We start from the raw sequence: 22,496 nt of genomic DNA, 5'->3' as shown, positions 1-22,496 counted from the left end.
AACCGAAGGAGAGGAGTTTGACTCCTCTCCGATGAGGTTTTCGACTCCGATTAGGAGCCGGTCGGGAGAAGAAGACTCCTTGCGGGAGTCTTCTTCATTTTTTTTTTTGTGGACTGGGTTTAAGGCCCAATGGGCTGGATGTTACATTCTTTCCTCCTAAAAATAAATTTCATCCTTAAAATTTTTCTTACCTGTCACTATTGTATTGGAAGCCTGTGCATTTTGTTGAGTAAGCGCATAAACTCTTCCCTGGATTTTAGAAATCTGTCCACCACCCTTATGTTGTCCTTCATAAGTTCTTTGGCCAACTTGATTTTTAGTATTTAGCGGGCAGCTAGCATTTTATGATCCATCTGACCACATTTGAAACAAGCACCTATATTTCAATGGCAATCCTTGTATGCATGATTTTTGCCATATCTGGAGCACTGCTCACCATCAATCTGTTGAGTCTTATTATCTATTGCTCCCTTAGCTGAACTTTTGATGTTTTTATTATTCTGCCTTTGTATATCATTTGATTTTGCTCTCTTTCTTTGCTTTCTTTCCCTTTCCATGCATTCCTCATTGACTTCTCTTTCAATTATCAGTGCTTTGTTTACCACATCTACATAAGTTGTCAATTCATATGGAACCACTTATTTTCGAATCTCAGTTCTCAGTCCCATCTCAAACTTGTGAACATGTTCTTGCTCACCATCCACTAATCTCGGAGCAAATTTTGCTAACTCTATAAATTTTGCTTCATATTCAGTCACACTCATACCCTTTTGCTTCAAATAAATAAACTCTTGATCTTTCTGGATCCTTATACTCTGAGGAAAATACTGATCATAGAATGCAATCTGAAATCTTTCTCAGGTAAGTATTTCGCCGTCTTGTTCATACTTGCACTGTAGTCGCTGACACCAGTTGTATGCTTCTCCTTGTAGTAAATAAGCTGCATATCGAATTTTTTCTTCATCAAGACACTCTTGGACAGCGAAGGCCTTCTCCATCTCCATTATCCAGTTATCAGTCTCCAAAGGTTCAGTAGTCCCCTTAAAAGCTGGAGGAGCAAGCTTTTTAAATTCTGAAATGTTCTTCTGTTGTACTGGTTGCTCTCCATGTTGTGGTGGTGGATGCTGATGTTGTTGTGTATCTCGTTGTATCTGCTATTGTTCAAGCATTTGCTGTTGTATTTATTGTTGTATTTGTACCATCTTGATTAGGGTCTGCATTAACTGAGCCATATCTGATTCCTGACGTGCTCTCGAAGTATTTCCATTAGGATCTACGACTCCCTTCTCCTGAGAGGTGCCACTGGTCAGATGGGGAGTTCTACCATTCCGTGGTTGTGATGTCTCTCTTACAATTTCTTGAGTAGTTCTTGTCATTCTATGGGGAGGCATGATAACCTTGTAGTAGTAAAACCTTATTAGATTCATTTATCTATTTGTTAGGATGGGTTTATTATGATGCTCATACTTTAATATCTCAATATTTCTAATGTTTACCCTCCTACACTCATACTATGTCTAATTCTATATGTCATAATTTATCCACTTATGCTCTGATACCATATTAATTGTCACGCCCCTGACCCAAGATCGCAAGCAGGAGGTCGCGGCAACCGTCGCATACTTATGAAGAACTCTCTCCATAAGCATGCAAGGCATCTCATCATGATATCAATGCATCACAGCGAAATAAATTCAAATAATTATTATTCAATTTTAATTCAAGTAATTAAATCAAATATCTTACATCCAATAAAATTTTACTAAAAATAAAATAATAGATCTAAGTTCAATGAAGTTGACAATACTAAATCTTGCCTCTAAAAGCTCTGTCCCAATATTTCTTCCCACGCTCGTAATTAATTATCTGAATCTGAAAAATAGAATGAAAGGTAATGAGCTAGACAGCCCAATAAGTAACAAATATCTCAACTAGATATTTCAGATATTATATAATTTTCAAGAACAATGCTGCAAATAAACATAAAAATATATTTCATGCTGATTTTATACAAATCCAATCTTTTCAAATATTCACATATAATATAATCATAAATCCGATTCGATTCAAAATACTCGCAACTCAACAGCCTCGACTATGACCAACGTTTAACCTCCATTGGCGGGGTCCACTGAATACCAGTACACAACCTCCACTGGCAGGGTCCACAAACACCAGCACACAACCCTCACTGGTAGGGTCCACTAAATACCAACGTATAATCCCCATTGGCGGAGTCCACTGAAACATAGTTAGGCTAAGAGCATAAATCCGATCTGTATCAAAATACTTTTGTATCATAATATATCATAATTTTTTACTAAATATGTGTATAATCGACGTACCATAATATTTCAAAAGTACTTTTCTTTTAAAACATAATTTCATAAATCATGCATAATTTTAGAGAATAATTATTTATTTTCAGAATAAATATGAAATATCTCGAGAAGATGATCATTACTTATCTTTCACAGAGCACTGAATAAATAGATCGACTAACTTCTAGAAGATTTTTCAGTGTCTATTATCCAAAATTATATTTTTATATTAATTTTAATTCAAAATTAAATCTAAACAAATTCCAAATCAAAACCTCACTTAAAATCAGACTCTTCCCTAAACTCGATCAAAATCATCAAAATGAAGCCTTTCACTATGCTAATCTTAGAAGGATAACTTTGGAGAGAGAAATAATCTAGAAAGAAAAAAATTTAGAGAGAGAAAGTAGAGAGAGAAAGTCTAATTCTAGAGAGAGAAAGTAAGGGTTTAGACTGAAAGAAGAGAGAGAAACTCTCTCTCATTTTTATTTTATTATTTATTTATTTATTTATTTTTTCTTTTCTTTTCCTTTTTTTTTCTTTTTTCTTTTTTCCTTTTTTCTTTTTTTTCTTTTCTTTTTCCTTTTTTCTTTTCTTTTTCTTTTTTTCTTCCTTCTTCTACTTCTTCCCGTGGCCTCTCCTGGGTGAAAAAAAATGAAACAGGGGACCGAATGGTCCCCTCATACGGTTGGCCGACCGACGATTGGTCGGCATGGGAATGACTGGTAGTCGAAGGAGAGTGCACCGCTATCCCAAGGATCCCAAACCGGTGGCCGACGACAACCACCGACGTCCGAAAATCAAAAAAAATTGAAACCTCTCCCACGACAAAATTCGGCGACTCCGATCACCGACGAGCATGCACACCGGCATGGGAAGGAAAGGAGAGAAAAGAGGAAGAGAACCACATGCTTACCTCGAGCTCCGGCGACCTCTCCGGCGAGGAATTGCGGTGGGCACGGTGACGGTTTCTGCGAGCGATTTCCGACGATCTTCGCCGTTTCGCTCTAGGATTCTTTGGTAGGAAGAAGGGAGAAGGGTCTCCCCTTTAAATAGAACTGGAGGAGAGGAGTTTGACTCCTCTCCGATGAGGTTTCCGACTTCGATTAGGAGCCGGTCGGGAGAAGAAGACTCCCTGCGGGAGTCTTCTTTATTTTATTTTATTTTTTATGGGCTGGGTTTAAGGCCCAATGGGCTGGATGTTACATCTACATTATATTTCAATTTTTCAAATACATCATATGGATTAGTCAAACTAAGATTTTACTAAATTGAAATACAGTGATGTATTAGCTCCTATAATTTGAAGAGATCAATTCCATCTTGATTCACACAGACTTTGCAAGTACTTGACTGTACCCAGTAGCTTTCTGTCACTATATTAGAAATGCATATAATCCAACACCAAAGTACAGTGAATTGCTTGCAAGTCATTATGGTGATCTCAGATTTGAGGGACACTTATGTCCATATGCATCACGAGCTACTCTCGACAGTAGAGTACCCAACAGATGAGTCACTTGTTCAGTGATGATGTACTCTTATATATCACCTGTATGCCATACTAGTATCTCCATACTCCTTGGTTAAAAAGACAACCAACCTATATGGTACACAATGACCTTCACACAATAAACATTATCATCTTTTAATAACATATCATTTGATCGTGAATATGTTTAAGAACTATTCAATAAATCCTTCTTTATCGATTGCATTATAATTCTAAGGACTTCATCACAACGTAAGAGTTCTAGCAAAGAAGTTATAATTTTATGATGAAAAATACTAAAATAACTTTTATTCATTGATAAATAATTTATATACATATTACAAAATGAGCACAATCATCTAAAATGATTGGCTTTAGACATATTTTTTAATAACTTTCACTTGAACTAAAGTCAATCAGGACAGTATCTTATATCCATCTTCCACTTGTGATCATCAAACTCTTAGATCTCGAAATCTTTAGTGAAGGAGTCAGCTATGTTCTCTTTTTCATCAATCTTCTGAAGCTCGACGTTGTCTCGATCCATGATCTCACAGATAAGGTGATAGCGATACAAAATATGTTTGGTATGCTGGTGTGATTTTGATTCTTTCACTTGAGCTATGGCTCTAGTGCTATCATAATACAGCAGAATAGGACCATCAATTGAGGATATCATTTCAAGTTCGATGATGAACTTTCGTAACCATACCGTCTCCTTTGCAGTATCGGATGCAGCAATATATTCTGCTTCACATACAGAATCGAAACAGTATGTTATTTGAAACTCTTCCAGCATATTACTCCTCCATTTAAAAAAATACGTAGCCTGATACGCTTCTGCTATCGTCATAGTTTGATTGAAAATTAGAGTTAGTATATCTCACAAGTTTCAAATCAGTGTCCCCAAAGATAAGTCATTAGTTCTTAGTATTTTTCAAATACTTAAGGATTGTCTTTACAACCTTCTAATGGTTCTCATCCGAATCAGATTAATACCTACTCACTACCTCTAGTGAATAGGCCACATCCAATTTCATATATGTCATGGTGTACATGATAGATCCCACTGTCGAAGCATATGAGATCCTACTCATATGCTCTCTCTCCAGAGAGGTTATTGAAAGATAGTCTTTCTTAGAATTCTCCATGTTGAATCGTTTCAATATGATATCGATGTACATGGATTGAAATAATCCAAGCAACCTTCTAGATCTATTTCTATAGATCTTCATCCTTAGGATATAGGATGCTTCTCCCAAATCTTTCATAGAGAACTGTGATGAGAGCCACAGCTTTACACTTTATAAAACTGGGATGTTATTTTCTATTAACAATTTATCATCTACATACAGTACAAGGAAGATGACTACAGAATTTTTAGTCCATTTGTAGATGTAAGGCTCTTCTTCGTTCCTAATGAAGCCATACGTTTTGATCACTTTATCAAAATGCATATTCCAACTCTTAGATACCTGCTTCAGTCCATAGGTGACCTATTTAGTTTGCACATCCTAGATTTGTCTGTAGATGTGAACCCTTCAGGTTGTATTATATACACCTCTTCTTCCAGCTCTCCATTAAAAAAAATAATTTTGACATCCATTTGCCAGATCTCATAATCTAAATGTGCTGCTATTGTAAGTATAATCTGAATGGACTTGAGTATTGCCACAGGTGAAAATGTCTCATCATAGTCAATACCATAATATTGATGGTAACTCTTGAAAACTAGACAGGCTTTATAGATCTCCACCTTCCCATCCACTCTTCATTTTCTTTTGAAAATCCACTTACATCCTATGGGTTTTATTCCTTCGGATAGATCAATTAGTGTCCATACAGTATTAATCTCGATGGCCTCCATCTCGGATTTCATGGTCTCAGGTCATTTTTGGGAGTTAGACCTTTGCATGACGTTCAATAGGTGATCGGATTCTCATCATTCTCATCTAGTTTCATAAGATCACCATCTCGGACCAAAAAATTATAGTATCTATCCGGTTAACATGGTACTCTATCAGATCTCCTTAATGGTGCCTCTACAGGCCTTGAATTTGATTCTCCAATCAAATCTGATTTTATGTGTATCGGTTCTTCTACCTCATGAACTTTATCAAATTTAATTTTGCTGGCATTAGTTCCTTTTGCATGGAACTCTTTTTTCAAAAAGACTTCTTTGTTGCTGATGAATACTTTTTGTTCTTCAATGAAGTAGAAGTAGTACTCTTTAATTTTTTTTGGGTATCCTACAATCAAGCATTTATCGAACTTTGATCCAAGCTTATCTGTCTTTAAACGCTTGACATAAGTTGGATACCCCCAAACTCTAAAGTGTGAGAGCACCGACCTATGCCCTATCCATATCTCATATGGACTTTTATTGATAGACTTGCTCAGAACCTTATTAAGTACATAGTAGGCAGTTTCAAGAGCGTATTCCCAAAAGAAGATTGACAGATTTGCAAACCCCATCATGGATCGAATCATGTCTAATTAGGTTTGATTCTTTCTTTCAGACATCTCATTATATTGTGGTATTCCAAGAGGGGTCTACTGTGAGAGAATCCCATTCTCTTCTAGATATGTCAGAAAATCACTGATGAGATATTCACCTCCTCAGTCTTACCGAAGAGTTTTAATATTCTTCTCAATCTATTTTTCTACTTTACTATGAAATTATTTGAATATTTCAAATGATTTAGATTTATGTTTCATAAGGTAGACGTATCCATACCTCGATAGATCGTCTGTAAATGTAATGAAGTAATAGTATCCTTCTCTGATGCTTATATTCATAGGTCCACATACATCACTATATATTAGATCTAAAACATCATTGGCTCATTTATTTTTTTCTTTAAAAGGTGACTTGGTCATCTTACTAAGTAGATAGGATTCACAAATCGATAATAATTCATAATGATTAATTTCAAAGACACCCTCCTTGATTAACCTGTCTATCCTATTTTTGTTCACATAACCCAGCCACAATACCAAAGATAAGAATCACTAACATTATCTATCCTAAGATGTTTGCTCGATGTGTATATTATAGCAACAAACTGTGATAATATGTATATACTATATTTTAATTGTCCACGCATAATTGTAGTGTCATTCACAATGATATCATAAAAATCATCCTTTATTAAAAATCTAAAATCAAGTTTGGTCAAAAGGCCTACAGAGATGACATTCATAAAAAAGAAGGAACAATAATGACACTCATCTAACATGACACTATTAGACTTGAAAACAAGCTACATAGTTCCTAAAGTCAGAACTAGAATAAGGATTCTATCTCTAACATTTAGGAACCGCTCATCTTCTCTAAAATTTCTACTAACCTGCAATCCCTGCAATGAATTGCAAATATTAATTGGACTTTTGGTATCCAATATCCAGATAGTAGTATCACAAATAGAAAAATTACAAGGAGTTATCATATAAGTACCTTGCGAAGCAATTGATTGCTTATTTCTTTTGCTTTTTGGTCTGTTTGGGTCAAGAGAAGCTATATATGCTGGATAATTTTTTTTCAATGATCTAGCTTCTTACAAAAAAAGCATGCTGCCTGACTCTTATCGACTTTCGACTTTTTACTGTGCTTTAGCTTTAGATTAGTGGCATAATTTTTTTGCATCTTTTTCTTCTTTTCTCTCTTAAAGGATCGATGACCTGCAGACGAACCTCCCATTATATGTACTAACTCTTTTTGGAGCTGATGGTCCTTCTAGAATGTCTGCAGCAATCCTAACAAACCATGATAGTTCACTGCAGGCTTGGTCATTCTGTAATGACTCAAGAAGGGTAGGTAGGATTTTGGTAGCGAGTTCAGGATAGTATCTTTGTCCAACTATTCATGTAACAAAAAGTCAAGTTTACTTAAGCATTCAATCTGCTCGATCATGTACCATACATGATCGGTGACTGATGTCTCCTCTCGCATACGGGCTTTGAACACAACACAGGAGATTTTATATCTCTCCGCATCCTCAGGGATGTCGAAGGACTCATTCAATATTTGAATCGTATTCTCTGGTTGCGCATCTTCAAACTTACGGCTAAGTTTGTTATTCATGACTGCCCTCATGATGCAATGCACAATCATGTGGTCATTGAGCCACTTCAAATAAGTATCTCTCGCTACACGGGGTGTGTTGGTAGTAGATTTTTCAGATGCTAGATCCGTAAGCACGTACAAGATCTTTTCATGCTTTTAGAACGATCTTCAACTTTCGATACCAGCTATCAAAGTTGGATCCGATAAGCTTGTCACTGTCCAACAGCGAATAGAGCGATAGTGTGTTGGCCATAGCTAAAAAGAAGAAACATAAACCTATTAGTATATAAATTATTTTAATCCTAAATATATGGATTTTAGTCTAAAGGTACTCTCACTATTTTATATGAATTGATAGTCTCTACCTCCAATTTGACAAATTACATTAATTCTTTAATGGGTACTAGAATCCACATAGACTGCATTCGGATCCGAGTATGGCTCGGCCAATCCTAGTGTATGCATGGGTTGGTTTCTAATCAATTATTTTTTTAAACAACTTCTAGCAGTTAGGTTTTGCCCCAAGCATCTCTTCAGCAGGTGTGTAGCGTCTCTATTGAAAATCCTGGTTAGGTCCAATTATTAACGTGATTACATCAAGTGCATCCAATAAATGAATATCCAAGCCTGACTATGGCTTCACCAACTTGAGCATTGATCTGAAAGGCACAATAAAATGATCATATGATGAATAATAATTTTAATACCCAATAGACACCAGACGTGTGGTGCCTCCAATGCCTATTTAAAATATACTCATTATCACGTACCTTGATGGGAGGCTATGAACTAGTTATCCCCATAACTATTTATTTTATGAACCTAATAATTTAGAAGATTTGATTTAATGATTTGAGAATGAGAGAAGAAATTGACCTGCAAGTCGTAAATCCTTCCACTGACTTCATCAAGTCATGAAGAGGACTTTATACAAGCTGATCTAAAGACATCTAAATTAGTCATACTGATTTACCTTAATGGCATGGGTTAGCTCGAATCGATTAGTAACCTAATTAAAATATAATCTACCATATTGGTCAAGTAAGTGAGATTGGTGGGAGGGATATGCCATTAACTCGCCATAGACGCCATCTAGGTGAGTAGCTCTCAATTAATGACCACCGATCAAAACTATCAAACTTATCTTAGACACCAACTGATTAATTAATTTCAATTTGATCCATCAGAAGATTCGAGCTCAACCATTGAGCTATGATCATGGTCCATTTTGTAAGGCCAAAACTATAAACTTGATCAAGCTTCAACTATTGAGGTTGATCTAGAAAAATTCTGACCTAATCTAATTCAACTCTTGATTATATTTAACCAATTTCTCTATTTAGTCTATATATGTTTCTAACCCTAGGTCTAACCTAATAGGAGGACCTAATTCATGCTAACCTATTGTCCATCGATTTATGTGGTGTCTTAAAATCTTTAATTCTCCAATCTAGATCATTTTAAAACTTAATTCCAAATTAAGTGTGTGAAATGTATATTTCAGTTTGTAGAACTATTCTACTAGAATTTATAGTGAAGCATACCATATATTTTATATCATAAAAACTAATTTTTATATCTATGTTTAACGATTAAATATATATAAATATATTCTAAACTTCATATATACATTACATATATCATGACTGCTTTTAGATCACTACCAATTACATCTAATATAACATGCTATTCAAATTTTAAAATAATCTTTATATCTGAATTTATCTTATTGTAATGAGTCATAAATTACTTTAAATCTAATCTAAACTTATTTATGATCAAAATAATTCATAAAAATCTATTCACTATTCTTCTTCATGAAATAGGATCACAATGATACTCCTACACGTCATAAGAGAACCCATCGAATAGACAAGAGAGAGACATCAATCTCTACTTCTTCTTGTGATCAGATGGTCTAGTGATCTCATCAATCTGAGTACTGAACTACTAAGATCTGAAATCTGATTTCAAATAAAAATTACATCTACATGTAATTGTCAAAACAAAGTAAGCGGGAACATGACTTTGATCATATCAACCATATTTTTTATCTAATCTAATTAAACTTAATGCATCACATACATCATATCAGATCTAAAATTTAATTTATATAGGATATAAAATATTAAATTCAGATCTGAAATTATATAGAAAAATATTTAGATGCACATATGAACACATAAAAATTAAATTTTTGATTAGATCTATTTCGATGTTGTACATAATTTTGATAGAAATCATATCTAAAAATCTATCAAAATAGATTCAATTTAGATCTAAAGTAAGTCTAACTTCTAATCCAAAATAACAACATAAAATTTTATTAAAGCTGTTTTAAAATAGATTTTAAAAGAGGTGTTCTTTCAATAAAAATCTACAACAATAAAATTCTATTATAACAGATTTATAACAAACCTTAACCAACCATTGATTAGGTTCATAAAATCTAATCAAAATTAAATCATAAATTTTATTTAAACAGATCTAAATCATATTTAATGTCCAACATAAAATTCTAATCACATACCATATGTAAATCTATCAGAAAAAATTAGTTATGCATCCATATATCAAAATCTGGCTCTGATACCAATTGTAGGAAAAAATTCGATTCAGGATCGGATCGTCAGGGAGCATCTAAAAGTTTTTTTATAATAAGCTAACAAAAATTTTATCTTTTATCTGATATACAATGAAATAGAGATTAAATTCAAAAAGATTTTTTGAATCCAAAGTCTCGCAAAGGTTTGAACGTATAAATCCTCTACTTTGCGTGCATGTCAAGTTTTGCAAAAAAGCAGGATGAAGCCTCAAATCCTCATTTCTTCTTAAGGCAGCAAGGGAGGGAGGATGAAAAGCTTTGGTGTGATGCCTCACATCTAGAAATGGGATGCAAGGGCCTCCTCATGCCAAGAGGGGTTGGACGCCCAAATCAAGTATGCCAAGGAGAAGAGATGCCTCTCTTCTCCTGCATGCCATCTCTCTCTCTCTTTCTCACCTTAGCATACAATTTAATTATTATTCTTTGATGGTTAGAGGTCCTTCTTTTTTATAGATGATTTTTCATGACCCAATAGACTAGGAGTCCTAATTCAAATCAGCTTTGAATTAATCCATCTCTCATCTAAGGAGTTCTATTTGAGATAAGATAAGCATCTAACTAAGCGCCCCCATGCATCCACGCCTACACCCAAGAGTGGGGTGGCAAAACCAGCACCCCACCCTCCTTTGGTTGGCCATGAGAAGAAAGAGCCCTAGCGAAAGTGGACTCTAAGGATCCAATCCAAATATGGGTCAATTCAAATTCAATTCGAACCTGATTCAAACCAATTTCGAATAGACTGTCGATTCCAAACTATTTAGAATTTAAGATCAAGTCTAACATAAATTTTTTTTATCCAATTAAGTCTAATTAAATTAGATCTAATTTAAAATTAATTAGTACTTAAATTCAATCTCTCATAGATTTCTTAGATCATAGATCAAATCTTGTTCATTCTCAGAATTGAATTTGAACATCATGTCTAGTGTTAGCTAGATGTAGTTAACTATTTAATCCCGTATGACCCATAACTTAATTCTTAATCTAGTCAATCTATTTGTTCAATCAAATCATGTACTTTCAAATTGAACATATAGACTTAGGTCAATCTTTTTCTACATCGCTTGACTTTGTACGTAACTCCATAGGTTCGAATACTAAGTCGATAGCATAGGAATCATTTTCTGTACTAATTGAAGTTACCATCTAGCAATGGTTCTCAATGTCCAGATAGGTCAAATATTTACAAAATAATATTCAAGAATCTATATATATGGTTACCGCATAATTTATCCCTTTGTCTATGAATACTCTAGGATGATCTAGGGTTAAACTGTCAATCCTGAAAGAATCATCCACATTGTATTCCAATCTTTCCAATCCATCATATGGATTACCTTGGTCAATATTTTAATAAATTGAAATACAGTGATGTATTAGCTCCTATAATCTGAAGAAATCGATCCCATCTTGATCCACACACAGACTTCGCAAGTATTTGACTGTACCCAATAACTTTTCATCACTATTTAGAAACATTGATAGTCCGACACTAAAGCATAGTGAATTGCTTGCAAGTCACTATGGTGATCTCAGGTCTGAAGGATACTTATGTCAATACACATCGTGAGCTGCTCTCGATAGCAGAGTGCTCAGCAGATGAGACATTTGTTCAGTGATGATGTACTCCTATATCTCATCTGTATGTCATATCAGTATCTCCATACTCCTTGGTTAAGAGGATAACTAATCTATATGGTACACAATGACCTTCACTCGATAAATATCATCGTCTTTTAATGATGTATCATTTGGTCGTAAATATGTTTAAGAACTATATGATAAATCCTCCTTTATCGATTACATTATAGTTCTAAGGACTTCATCACAACACAAGAGTTCTAGCAAGGAAGATATAACTTTGTGATGAAAAATATCAAAATAATTTTTATTTATTGATAAATAATTCATATACATATTACAAAATGAGCACAATCGTCTAAACAATTGGCTTTAAGACATATTTCCTAACAGATTGCACTACACTGATCTTTAAAAAAATTCCTGCATACCTCCTTGGTCGTGATTATAACCATCAAGTCTTCTTGAGCCAGCACAAGAACACTACAACAAACACATAAATAGCTATTTCTAGCCTCCAAATTCCCATCTTTGGTCTTGATAATAACAATGTTGAATCATAGTATGTCTATTCCACCAACATCAATGAAATTGAATCCCATATGCCATCCCCCTTCATAAGAGACACAATATAACCCGATATTAGCTTAATCCCTAAATTCTTGAACTTGAAATAGGCACTAGGGAAGAATCTTGTTTTCAACTCAAACGACTCCTGTAAGGGTCATCTACCATTATAAAGAGTCAAAGGGGAGTGATTCCTATGATGCAGCAGCAAAAAGATAATTTAACCTTTACATATGATGAATTGTATTTTTTGGAGAGAGATTAGCAACAGAGAGGCCTCATGGCTTTTTGTTTTCAAGTTTCAATTAAAAAGGATGCCAAATCAGCCAGTGGCAGTATAAAAAGCCCACAAGGATGGATATTGTACATTAGCTTTTGTGCATAGATGGAAAAAATTTTAAGATCATGTTGTGGATAGAAGATTTTACCAGCATCTTACTAAGTTAAAACACTGGTGGTAGATATGTGTGGAAGACAGAGAGGATGCGATAGAAATATCAGTATGATCTTTTTAAGTGGATTGCGATCTTTCATCGGTCATAAGAAAAAAATCATAATTGGCAATGACATATGTGGGAATTAATTTTTTAATAAAAAAACTTGGATATGGTTATTACCAGCATATATTTTTCTCATGCTGCTACAATGATATCATGTTTATTAAGAAATGATACTATATAAGTAATTCCAACAAAAAATTATAAAATATTTAATAAAATTTTAAAATCATAGAATTTTCTGTATATGCTAGTAAAATTATGTTGCTATTTCAATAAATTAGTGTAGTATCCAATCAAACCATCTTCTACATCTATCCACCCAATAATAAGTTATTCTATGAGTATACTTGCACTTGGGAGGTTGACACTATACACCAATTAAGGATGATATAATGGCTACAATCTCAAAACATATCTTGCTGCAGACTAGATCCATCTTGTTGCGTCAGTCCAAGCATATATAATCGCTTTTTTTTTTGGTACGAAGCATATATAATCCTTCAAAGAGCTATACTTAACTCTTCTTGCCTCATTATGCACCTGCAATTATATCCTGGCCATAATAAGCGATATAACAATTCAATTGGTGAATACATGTAGTAAACATAAAACAAAATGATCTTTCTTTTATACTTCTACTACTTGGATTCAAATAAACTATTTTTATAGAAATATCCCATATTTTCAAGAGGAGACAAAGGGGGGGGGAGGCGGGATAAACTGGATTTCTTAAAAGTAAATTTTATAACTTGCACTACAAAAAAACTAAAATACACCCACATGAAAAATACAAGGATAAAAGCCTAAAAATTTAGGGATATGCCCACATCCATATTGATACACACATTTGGTTAAACATAGATATGTCCAACGTGGATATAGCTTATACTCACATTATTTCTTTCCGTATATATATCATCTGCTTTACCCACGTAACATCCAACGTAGGTGAGAGTGTATACGTAGACATAGACCTAACATACACCCTTTATTAAACATGGATAACTAAATATACACGAATCAGAATACGTGAGAGTTACCAAAACGTGGATATAAATGGACCTCTACTATCAATAATAAAATATGGATATGCAATCAACTTTTGGACGTTACTGCCTTGTTCAATTTCAAAATATAGATCACCTGTAATAATAAATAAAAATAAAAATAATATATTAATAATTTATTTAAGCACATATATCACGAAACAATATATGAAGATTAATAGCTTTAACAAGATGAAACAACTGCAAATAAGATAATCTTCACTATTGTATTAAAGAGAACTGAACATACATAGTGATAGTCTCAAAAAAATTATCCCAACAATCTTTTTAATTTCATCAAAATCTAAAGAACAAGACCATACGCCATCAAATTTTTGAATATAAAAAAAAATAAATACTAGAACTTAAAACATGGAATAAACAAATTTCAGCTGATCTCTTGCACTTTATACATAAGTTCTAAGCTCACTTTTGTTACACCAAAAGGAAAATAAAGTAAATTTAAATTGATGACATCAAAAAATTAACTTTGTAAAATCTGAAAGTTCATCAACCTATGAAACCATCAGCAAGACAAACTCTATCTTTCCTTGGCACCATCCATCATATCTCCAACCTGAATCTGCAAAAAAAAAAAAAAATAATTACTTTAATATAGTCATGAAGATTTGTGTTTCTAAACCTTCTGTTCAAAGTGAATCACTAAATATCATTAACATGCATCTGTTAAATACTTTCATGAATTTATGAACCTATACATACCCTAATAGTTTGCTAGTAATGCCTGAGATGCCCCCAGCTACACCAAAATATTTGATCTCATAAAAGGCCTCATCGTCAATCAATGCCTTGGATAGTTATTTCAAAGTGATATACAAAGTCAATTATTTTCAATCATGACATCCAAACTATATCAGGCATCAAATAGAAACAAGATGCTTAAGTGAGTCAATAACAGCAAAAATCTAAATATATTTGTGAATACAAAGATCCAGCAGATGCAACAAGGAAAAGGTAAACAAAAGAGACCAATACAATAACAAATAAATGACTCAAAAAGGATGGAGTTCGTTTACTGGACAGAAGCTGGCCAACATTGTAACTTGTAAGCATTTTCAGACTCCATACAAAAGTAGGGTTAGATAGAAAGATACATGTCAGTGGATCATTATAATAGCCACTACTGCATGATTAAAAACTATGTCACTTACATATACTTTTAGTTGAGGTAACACGTATAATTACAACACCTATAATTAAAAGGAATAATGTTAGTACCATAAAACCAAGAAATAAATAGAAATATTATTCATATATGCATAGAAATATATTATTATTACTAGGTTACAATCTCAATTCCTTCAATATCATCTCTTTTCTATATTACATTATGCTCATCCTCCACATCAGTCTCATTGTCATAATTGCTAGCATGAAGATCTATTTGTTGCTCAATTTCCAACCCTTCATCAGCCTCATTAAAGTCCTCGTTCATATCAAAGTAATCCCTTGGCTTTGTCTTTCTAACCACATGCCATCCACTTTCTTTTGGATCTTTTACATACCATACCTGCTCCACTTGATTAGCTAATACAAAAGGCTCTGAAGTGTGTAATTTATGATTAAAATTTACCAATGTTTGAAATCCAGTATTATTCTTTTATTGCAATACCAATGTTTTACAGAAATTGATCAAACAGAAAGAATAGAAATATAAAATGTACAAGTCCTCCAGCCAGAATCTTTTATTAATAACATAATTATAATACACAGTAGACTGCAGCATACTACAACCTGGATAATAGAAATCAAATTTAAAATTCTATTTTTGTAAACTACTGGTCCTTCAAAACAATAAAATGAAAACAAATAAAATTTGTACTCTTAAATCGTTAAATTTGAATGCTGTGTCAATTAAATAACACATTACTGTCAACTGAGACTTGAGTAGAGAAAATGGTAAGATAGTTTATTTATAACAAAAAAATGTTAAATTTGTTATGAAAAAATTGAGCAACAACAGCGAGAAGCTCAAAAGTAGAATTTTATGAAGTTACGGAAGAGAAGAAACCACATGAAAAGACAATCACATGAAAAAAGGGCACAGAGGTCCAAGGTTTGAAAGATCAATGAAGTAAATGGAGGTGGTCTTCAATGTCAAATATCTTATAAAGTAACATCCAATTGAATGACAAGGGATGCCCATTGTTGATCCATCTTATGATGAAATTGTTTTTGATGACCTCAAGATATTTATAAAGAGCCAGGAAATAAAGAAGCTTATAAGGCATCTTCTCCAGTTGGGTCCACTTTATCTATGAAGATCCCCACTTTTGAAGATTACCATGATACCCACTTGACATAACCAACATAAAATCTTGTCTCTTCTGATAGGTATGCAGAACAAGTGCAACGAAATAAGTCGACAATTTTACCATAAATTATATGGAGTTGCATCATTGTGCTTACCAAAAAAAACATGAATGGATGTTATGAGAAAGATTACACAAAATGCTTGGGGTACATTACATGGCATGCTTTATATATAGGAATTAGCAAGAAGGACTCACAAAGCCAACACTGCAAACATGTCTCAATGTTTGATAATTATAATAATGCTTTACAATGAAAATTTAAGCATATCCTTGACACATCTGAAATGAACATTTGTTGTTATAGAGTTGCAAGCCTAACCCCATTGATTCTGCAACTATACCATCATTGTAGAAAACATAGGTAGGCTTAACATTGGCAAAAGCGAATACAATAATGACAAAACTTTACATAAGTCTCGATGCAGAAGGTTATTGGGTTTCAATATATTTCTTTGTCCACTTAATTTAACATTAGATCATTCTAGTTGGCCCACAAAGGACATGCTCAAAAAAGGCACTTCATAAATTTACAATGTTTGACATCCACACGAAAATTATGAAATATTTATCCATCCAAAATGTAAGAAATAGATGTTATAATTTTTTAACGATTATTTTTATGATGACACTAATCTCATGCACCTGAATATGCAATACTTCCCAAAAAAAAAAAGGACTAGAAAAGTCACTAGAGAGATTCGAGGAACTAGTGGGCAAAATTACTGCAGACCAAATTGATAAGTTAAAGCATGTTCATTGTGGTTATAGTTGGAAATGATAATTATCCATATCACATAGCATTTCCAGCCAACCATCACTAATTGGAGTTTTGAGATATCAACAAAGCACAGGGCACTTTCCACCTTCACAAACATAATCAGTTGACAGACTGAACTAACCTTAGTAAGTCTGGTGGCATCAACAACAAATTAATCTCTACTGCAATTAAAGTAGGAGAAAAAACAAGAAAGCAGGTCATGATTTTGTAAGTTTTACAATTCACCTCCGGTGGAAGAAATTCTATCATCACATCTCCACTTCCATCTTGTTGCGGCATATAACCTCCAGAAGTTAACTGGGACACATAATCGTCCCTTTTGCGTTTTCCAGAGGAGACCGTGAAGAAGTCCTGAAAATCCAAACCGACCTTTTTAGCTCCAGACTCAACTTTTCACCACTTCACACCCTTTTGTGGGAATTGACAGCATACTTCAAAAGACAAAAGATGTATACCAATACATCATAGAAAACGAAAAAAATTGTAATTCACAAATGCGCAATCATATGGAATATGCTGGAAATGCATTGAAATGTTTCCTCAAGCAATACACAACGCAAATAGAAACTAGATAACAGTCCAATAGGTATGCACAGCTTGTACACACAATTCCCTATGATGAACAAGCTTTTTCAAATATCTATAAAAATGTGTTCATGTGCATGAACAATAAATTAGCAACCCAAATGTCATACTCAACAAATAGTAAACCTGGGTCATGGGTTTATCAGAAGCTCCTCTATCCACCTCATCACGTCCTTCCACGTAAGCTTCAGGACACAACACCACATAAAGCGCATCAATCTTTTACTATCAACTTGTTCATATAATATTACTTGGTTGACAAAACTACCACCAGCATGCTCAAGCAAGTAGTACCAAGTTCCCTGTGCTTACCCACATTGACATCAACACCCAGGGTCTTTGAGTCATCCAAGAGGAGGGTGGTTGCTGCAAAATTCATGAGCAAAGTTCAGGAGGATCTTATTGCATCAATACCATCTATGACGTAAACCTTTTGAAATACTAATAAATTGGTGATCTTTGGAACTGTCGCATATGTTCACGACATCGAGCATCCCAAAGTAACACTATCGTTTACCACATTAACTAGATTAAATGAATAATGACAGTTTATCTTGCTGAACAAATTATATAACCTAGATAATTCATTTATGTATTAGCATACCATGTATGGGCTAGGCCTTCCAGCTTTTAAATCAACACCATTTCTGATATCAGTTGTTGGAGATGGAGCATAATCAGAGGGGGCTGTAGGGATGTTATACATCGACTGATCTGTTCTTGGCAACGGAGTTTGAATGGGGGTTCGTAGAGGAGTCTGCAGCCAAAGCCCAAAGAAAATGGAAAATTGAAAAAAAAAAAGAAAAGAAAAGAAAAAGGAAAAGAAGATCAGGCGCAGATAACGCTACGAAACGAGGGTTTCGTCGAAAGTGTCATTACGCAGTCAAATGCACAAGGGAAGCCAAGAGCTCACCGGTGGAAAGAGCATCTCAGCCGTCGGGGTCTCGTACTCCTCCGCAGGCCCTTCATATGGTACATTCAGATCATGGACGGGCGTGATCGGTCCGGCATGCTTCTGGGCAGGTGGCGGCCTCTCTATCGTCCCGCTGATGGCTCCGCACTGCAACATCTTCATCTCCCAGAGCTGGATTTATTTTTCCAAGAATCCATTTGTAAGTCGAAACATGTAAACCAAATCAAAGAAACAAAATCCAAGCACCAAAAAAAATCAAAACTCCAGAAAAAGGGCGGATTAAAAAAAATTTTTTTTTTTTTTTTTGAGGGGTTGGGGTGGGGGGGGGAGCGGATTTTGGTAGCGGAAAGGGGAGAAGAAAAAATCACCGCTTGGAGCTCGGTCAAGACGTTCTCCTCGACGCTGAAATTGATAAACTCATCATGGACCTTGTTGATGACATCATCCACCACATGGATGTAGACACTGGAGACGTTGCTCGCCATCTTCGGCGGTGAAGAACGGAATGGATGGAGAGGAGACGCGAAGGAGAACCAGCAGGCGAGATTGGTGAGTGGGAGGGGCGCGAATCGGAGCCCAACCGAGGGTAAGAGCATGGAGGATCACAGGCTTTGGGGGATTTAGGGTTCAGAAAACAAAACAGGATTAGAACACGTCAATTTGGGAGAAATAAAAGAGAGAAGGATAATTTTATTGTTTTACTTAAGATAGATCATGTACTTTAGAATACGATTCATCAATATTTAATATATTTTTTAATAAATTTAAATTATTATTAACAAATTTAATTTATTTATATTTAATTATTAAAATATAAATTAAAAATTAATTATCATATTTTCATATTTGATAAATATGAGTATATATAATTTTTTTTTTAAAATTTAATTTTTTATCCATGTATGTGTGACTAAAAAGCATGGATGCATGTGATTTTTTTTATAGTATTGTATACAAAAATAAATTTAAGTATATTTATAGAATACTATATAAAAAATAAATATATAATAAAAAATAAAAAATAAATATAAAATATAATCACAAGCACATAAAATTTATAGTGGTTTGGTGCCAAATTCAATACCTACGTTCACTCCGTAAGTCTTCTTGAAAATTCTACTACAATTTACTTGATTATAATGTAATTATTTTACTAGACTCACAGTCAAATTCAGTTGATTTTTTCGAGCTTATCAATCAAAATCTTATATCGATTGTCTTCACGAGTTTACAATCAACCCAGTTGGTTTTGATTTTTCCGAGTTCATCAAGTAAAATCCTATATCATCCAATTTCAGACTTGAACAGGCCTCAACTCAATTTTTTTTTCCTCAAAGAAACTTATAAAAAAATAATAAAATAATTGAGTACAGAAAAAATGAGCTAAAGCTCAAAAAAATAAAAATCATTGAAGCTTGGAGAAGTCGTTGATTGATGCTCTTTATAGACTTGACTTTTTTTTTAATGATGAGAGAGGCTTGAATGGATACACGAAGGATTTTTCAGTTGGTTACCTATACAATCAAATCTCTTAACTTCTCTTTATCTCCCAATGCATTCAATAAAAAGTAAAGTTTTTTTCTTTTTCAATCTTTCTCTTGCTTTTCAATTGAATTCCAAGTCTTAGATAACCTTAAAATTGGTTTGAGCACATATACTAGCCATTACAAAAGCCAAAATAGCTATTAGACATAATTTTTATCTATTAAAAATAGTAAAAAAAAAATTAGCCGTTATGCTGTTAGAATGTTGAGTCGGCTCATTCAAACTCTAAATCGGCTAAGAAAAAATTATAGCTTTTATTTTTGTTCGTTTGCCTAATTGAGTTGGCTTAAATTCTATCTTAGTCGGTTAACAAGTGTGCTAAATTCTTTCAAGCGTGCCAAAGATGGCTCATAAAACTTAGGATCAATTCATGACTTCCAACTTTATTTTCTTTAAAATTTGGCATCTCAAACTTATATTTCTTGATCTCAATACTCCTAAAATACTTCAAAAACTTTCTAATATTGAAATTGCTTATTCTAGGCTTCTCCATATTTTTCTAAACTTTTAAGCTCATGGTGTTATTGACTTATTACTTCTAACTTAACTTTCTTCATAGTGTGCTATCTCAAACATATATAATTCATCTTGAAAAGTCTTTTGGCTTGATTTTTTTGAAAAAATTTCTTCCTTGACTTGATATATTTTTGTAAATATATTTCTAGATTTATTTTCTTCATAACGTGGCCTTTCAAACTTTTGTAATTCATCTTGAAAATTTTTTTGACTTGATTTCTTTGAGAAGATCTTTTTTTTTGACTTAATGTATCTGTTGGGTATAAAATACCCACAGCCGGAACCCACGGCGGAACCGCCATCAGCAAGTGCAGCTCCGCCCGGACTCCTACGGGAGCCGGGCTCCACCGCCATCAGCAAGTGCAGCTCCGCCCGGACTCCTACGGGAGCCGGGCTCCACCGCCATCAGCAAGAACAGCTCCGCCCGGACTCCCACGGGAGCCGGGCCCCGCTCTCAGTATCAACTGCTGGTAAGCTCAATCCGGACTCTTATCAGAGCCAGACTTCACCCTTGACTTTGTTTGCAGCACAGCTCCGCCCGGACTCCTACGGGAGCCGAGCTCCACCGACGACATCAGCGCAGCTCCGCCCAGACTCCTACGGGAGCCGGGCTCCACCGCCATCAGCAAGCGCAGCTCCGCCCGGACTCCTACGGGAGCCGGACTCCACCACCATCAGCAAGTGCAGCTCTGCCCGGACTCCTACGGGAGCCGGGCTCCACCGACGACATCAGCGCAGCTCCGCTCGGACTCCTACGGGAGCCGGGCTCCGCCGCCATCAGCAAGCGCAGCTCCGCCCGGACTCCTACGGGAGCCGGGCTCCACCGCCATCAGCAAGTACAGCTCTGCCCAGACTCCCACGGGAGCCGGACTCCGCCGCCAACATCAAAACAGCTCCGCCCGGACTCCTACGGGAGCCGGGCTCCGCTCTCAATATCAATTGCTGGTAAGCTCAATCCGGACTCTTATCAGAGCCGGACTTCACCCTTGACTTTGTTTGCAGCGCAGCTCCGCCCGGACTCCTACGGGAGCCGGGCTCCACCGACGACATCAGCGCAGCTCCGCCCGGACTCCTACGGGAGCCGGGCTCCGCCGCCATCAGCAAGTGCAGCTCCGCCCGGACTTCTACGGGAGCCGGGCTCCACCGACGACATCAGCGCAGCTCCGCCCGGACTCCTACGGGAGCCGGGCTCCGCCGCCATCAGCAAGCGCAGCTCCGCCCGGACTCCTACGGGAGCCGGGCTCCACCGCCATCAGCAAGTACAGCTCCGCCCGGACTCCCACGGGAGCCGGACTCCGCCGCCAACATCAAAACAGCTCCGCCCGGACTCCTACGGGAGCCGAGCTCCGCTCTCAATATCAATTGCTGGTAAGCTCAATCCGGACTCCTATCAGGGCCGGACTTCACCCTTGACTTTGTTTGCAGTGCAGCTCCGCCCAGACTCCTACGGGAGCCGGACTCCACCGACGACATCAGCACAGCTCCGCCCGGACTCCTATGGGAGCCGGGCTCCGCTCACGACGGCTCCGACCATTGCCGAGCTTCAATCGACAGATCCACGCCCCCTGACAGGACCTCAAAACGGCCGCGACCCTGCTCCACCTCCTGTGGCGGACTCCACGCAGTATCATCATTCCCTGACAAG

The 22,496-nt window shown here is 35.7% G+C and overlaps 1 pseudogene; it reads right to left on the bottom strand.

Moving 5' to 3' along the window:
* Positions 1-14,534: 14,534 nt before the first annotated feature.
* LOC105035514 (uncharacterized) lies at positions 14,535-19,456 on the bottom strand (annotated as a pseudogene).
* Positions 19,457-22,496: the final 3,040 nt, after the last annotated feature.

Source organism: Elaeis guineensis, chromosome 6 (genome assembly GCF_000442705.2).
Source record: "Elaeis guineensis isolate ETL-2024a chromosome 6, EG11, whole genome shotgun sequence".
Lineage (NCBI taxonomy): Eukaryota > Viridiplantae > Streptophyta > Magnoliopsida > Arecales > Arecaceae > Elaeis > Elaeis guineensis.
This window is presented reverse-complemented; position numbering and strand designations above follow the sequence as displayed.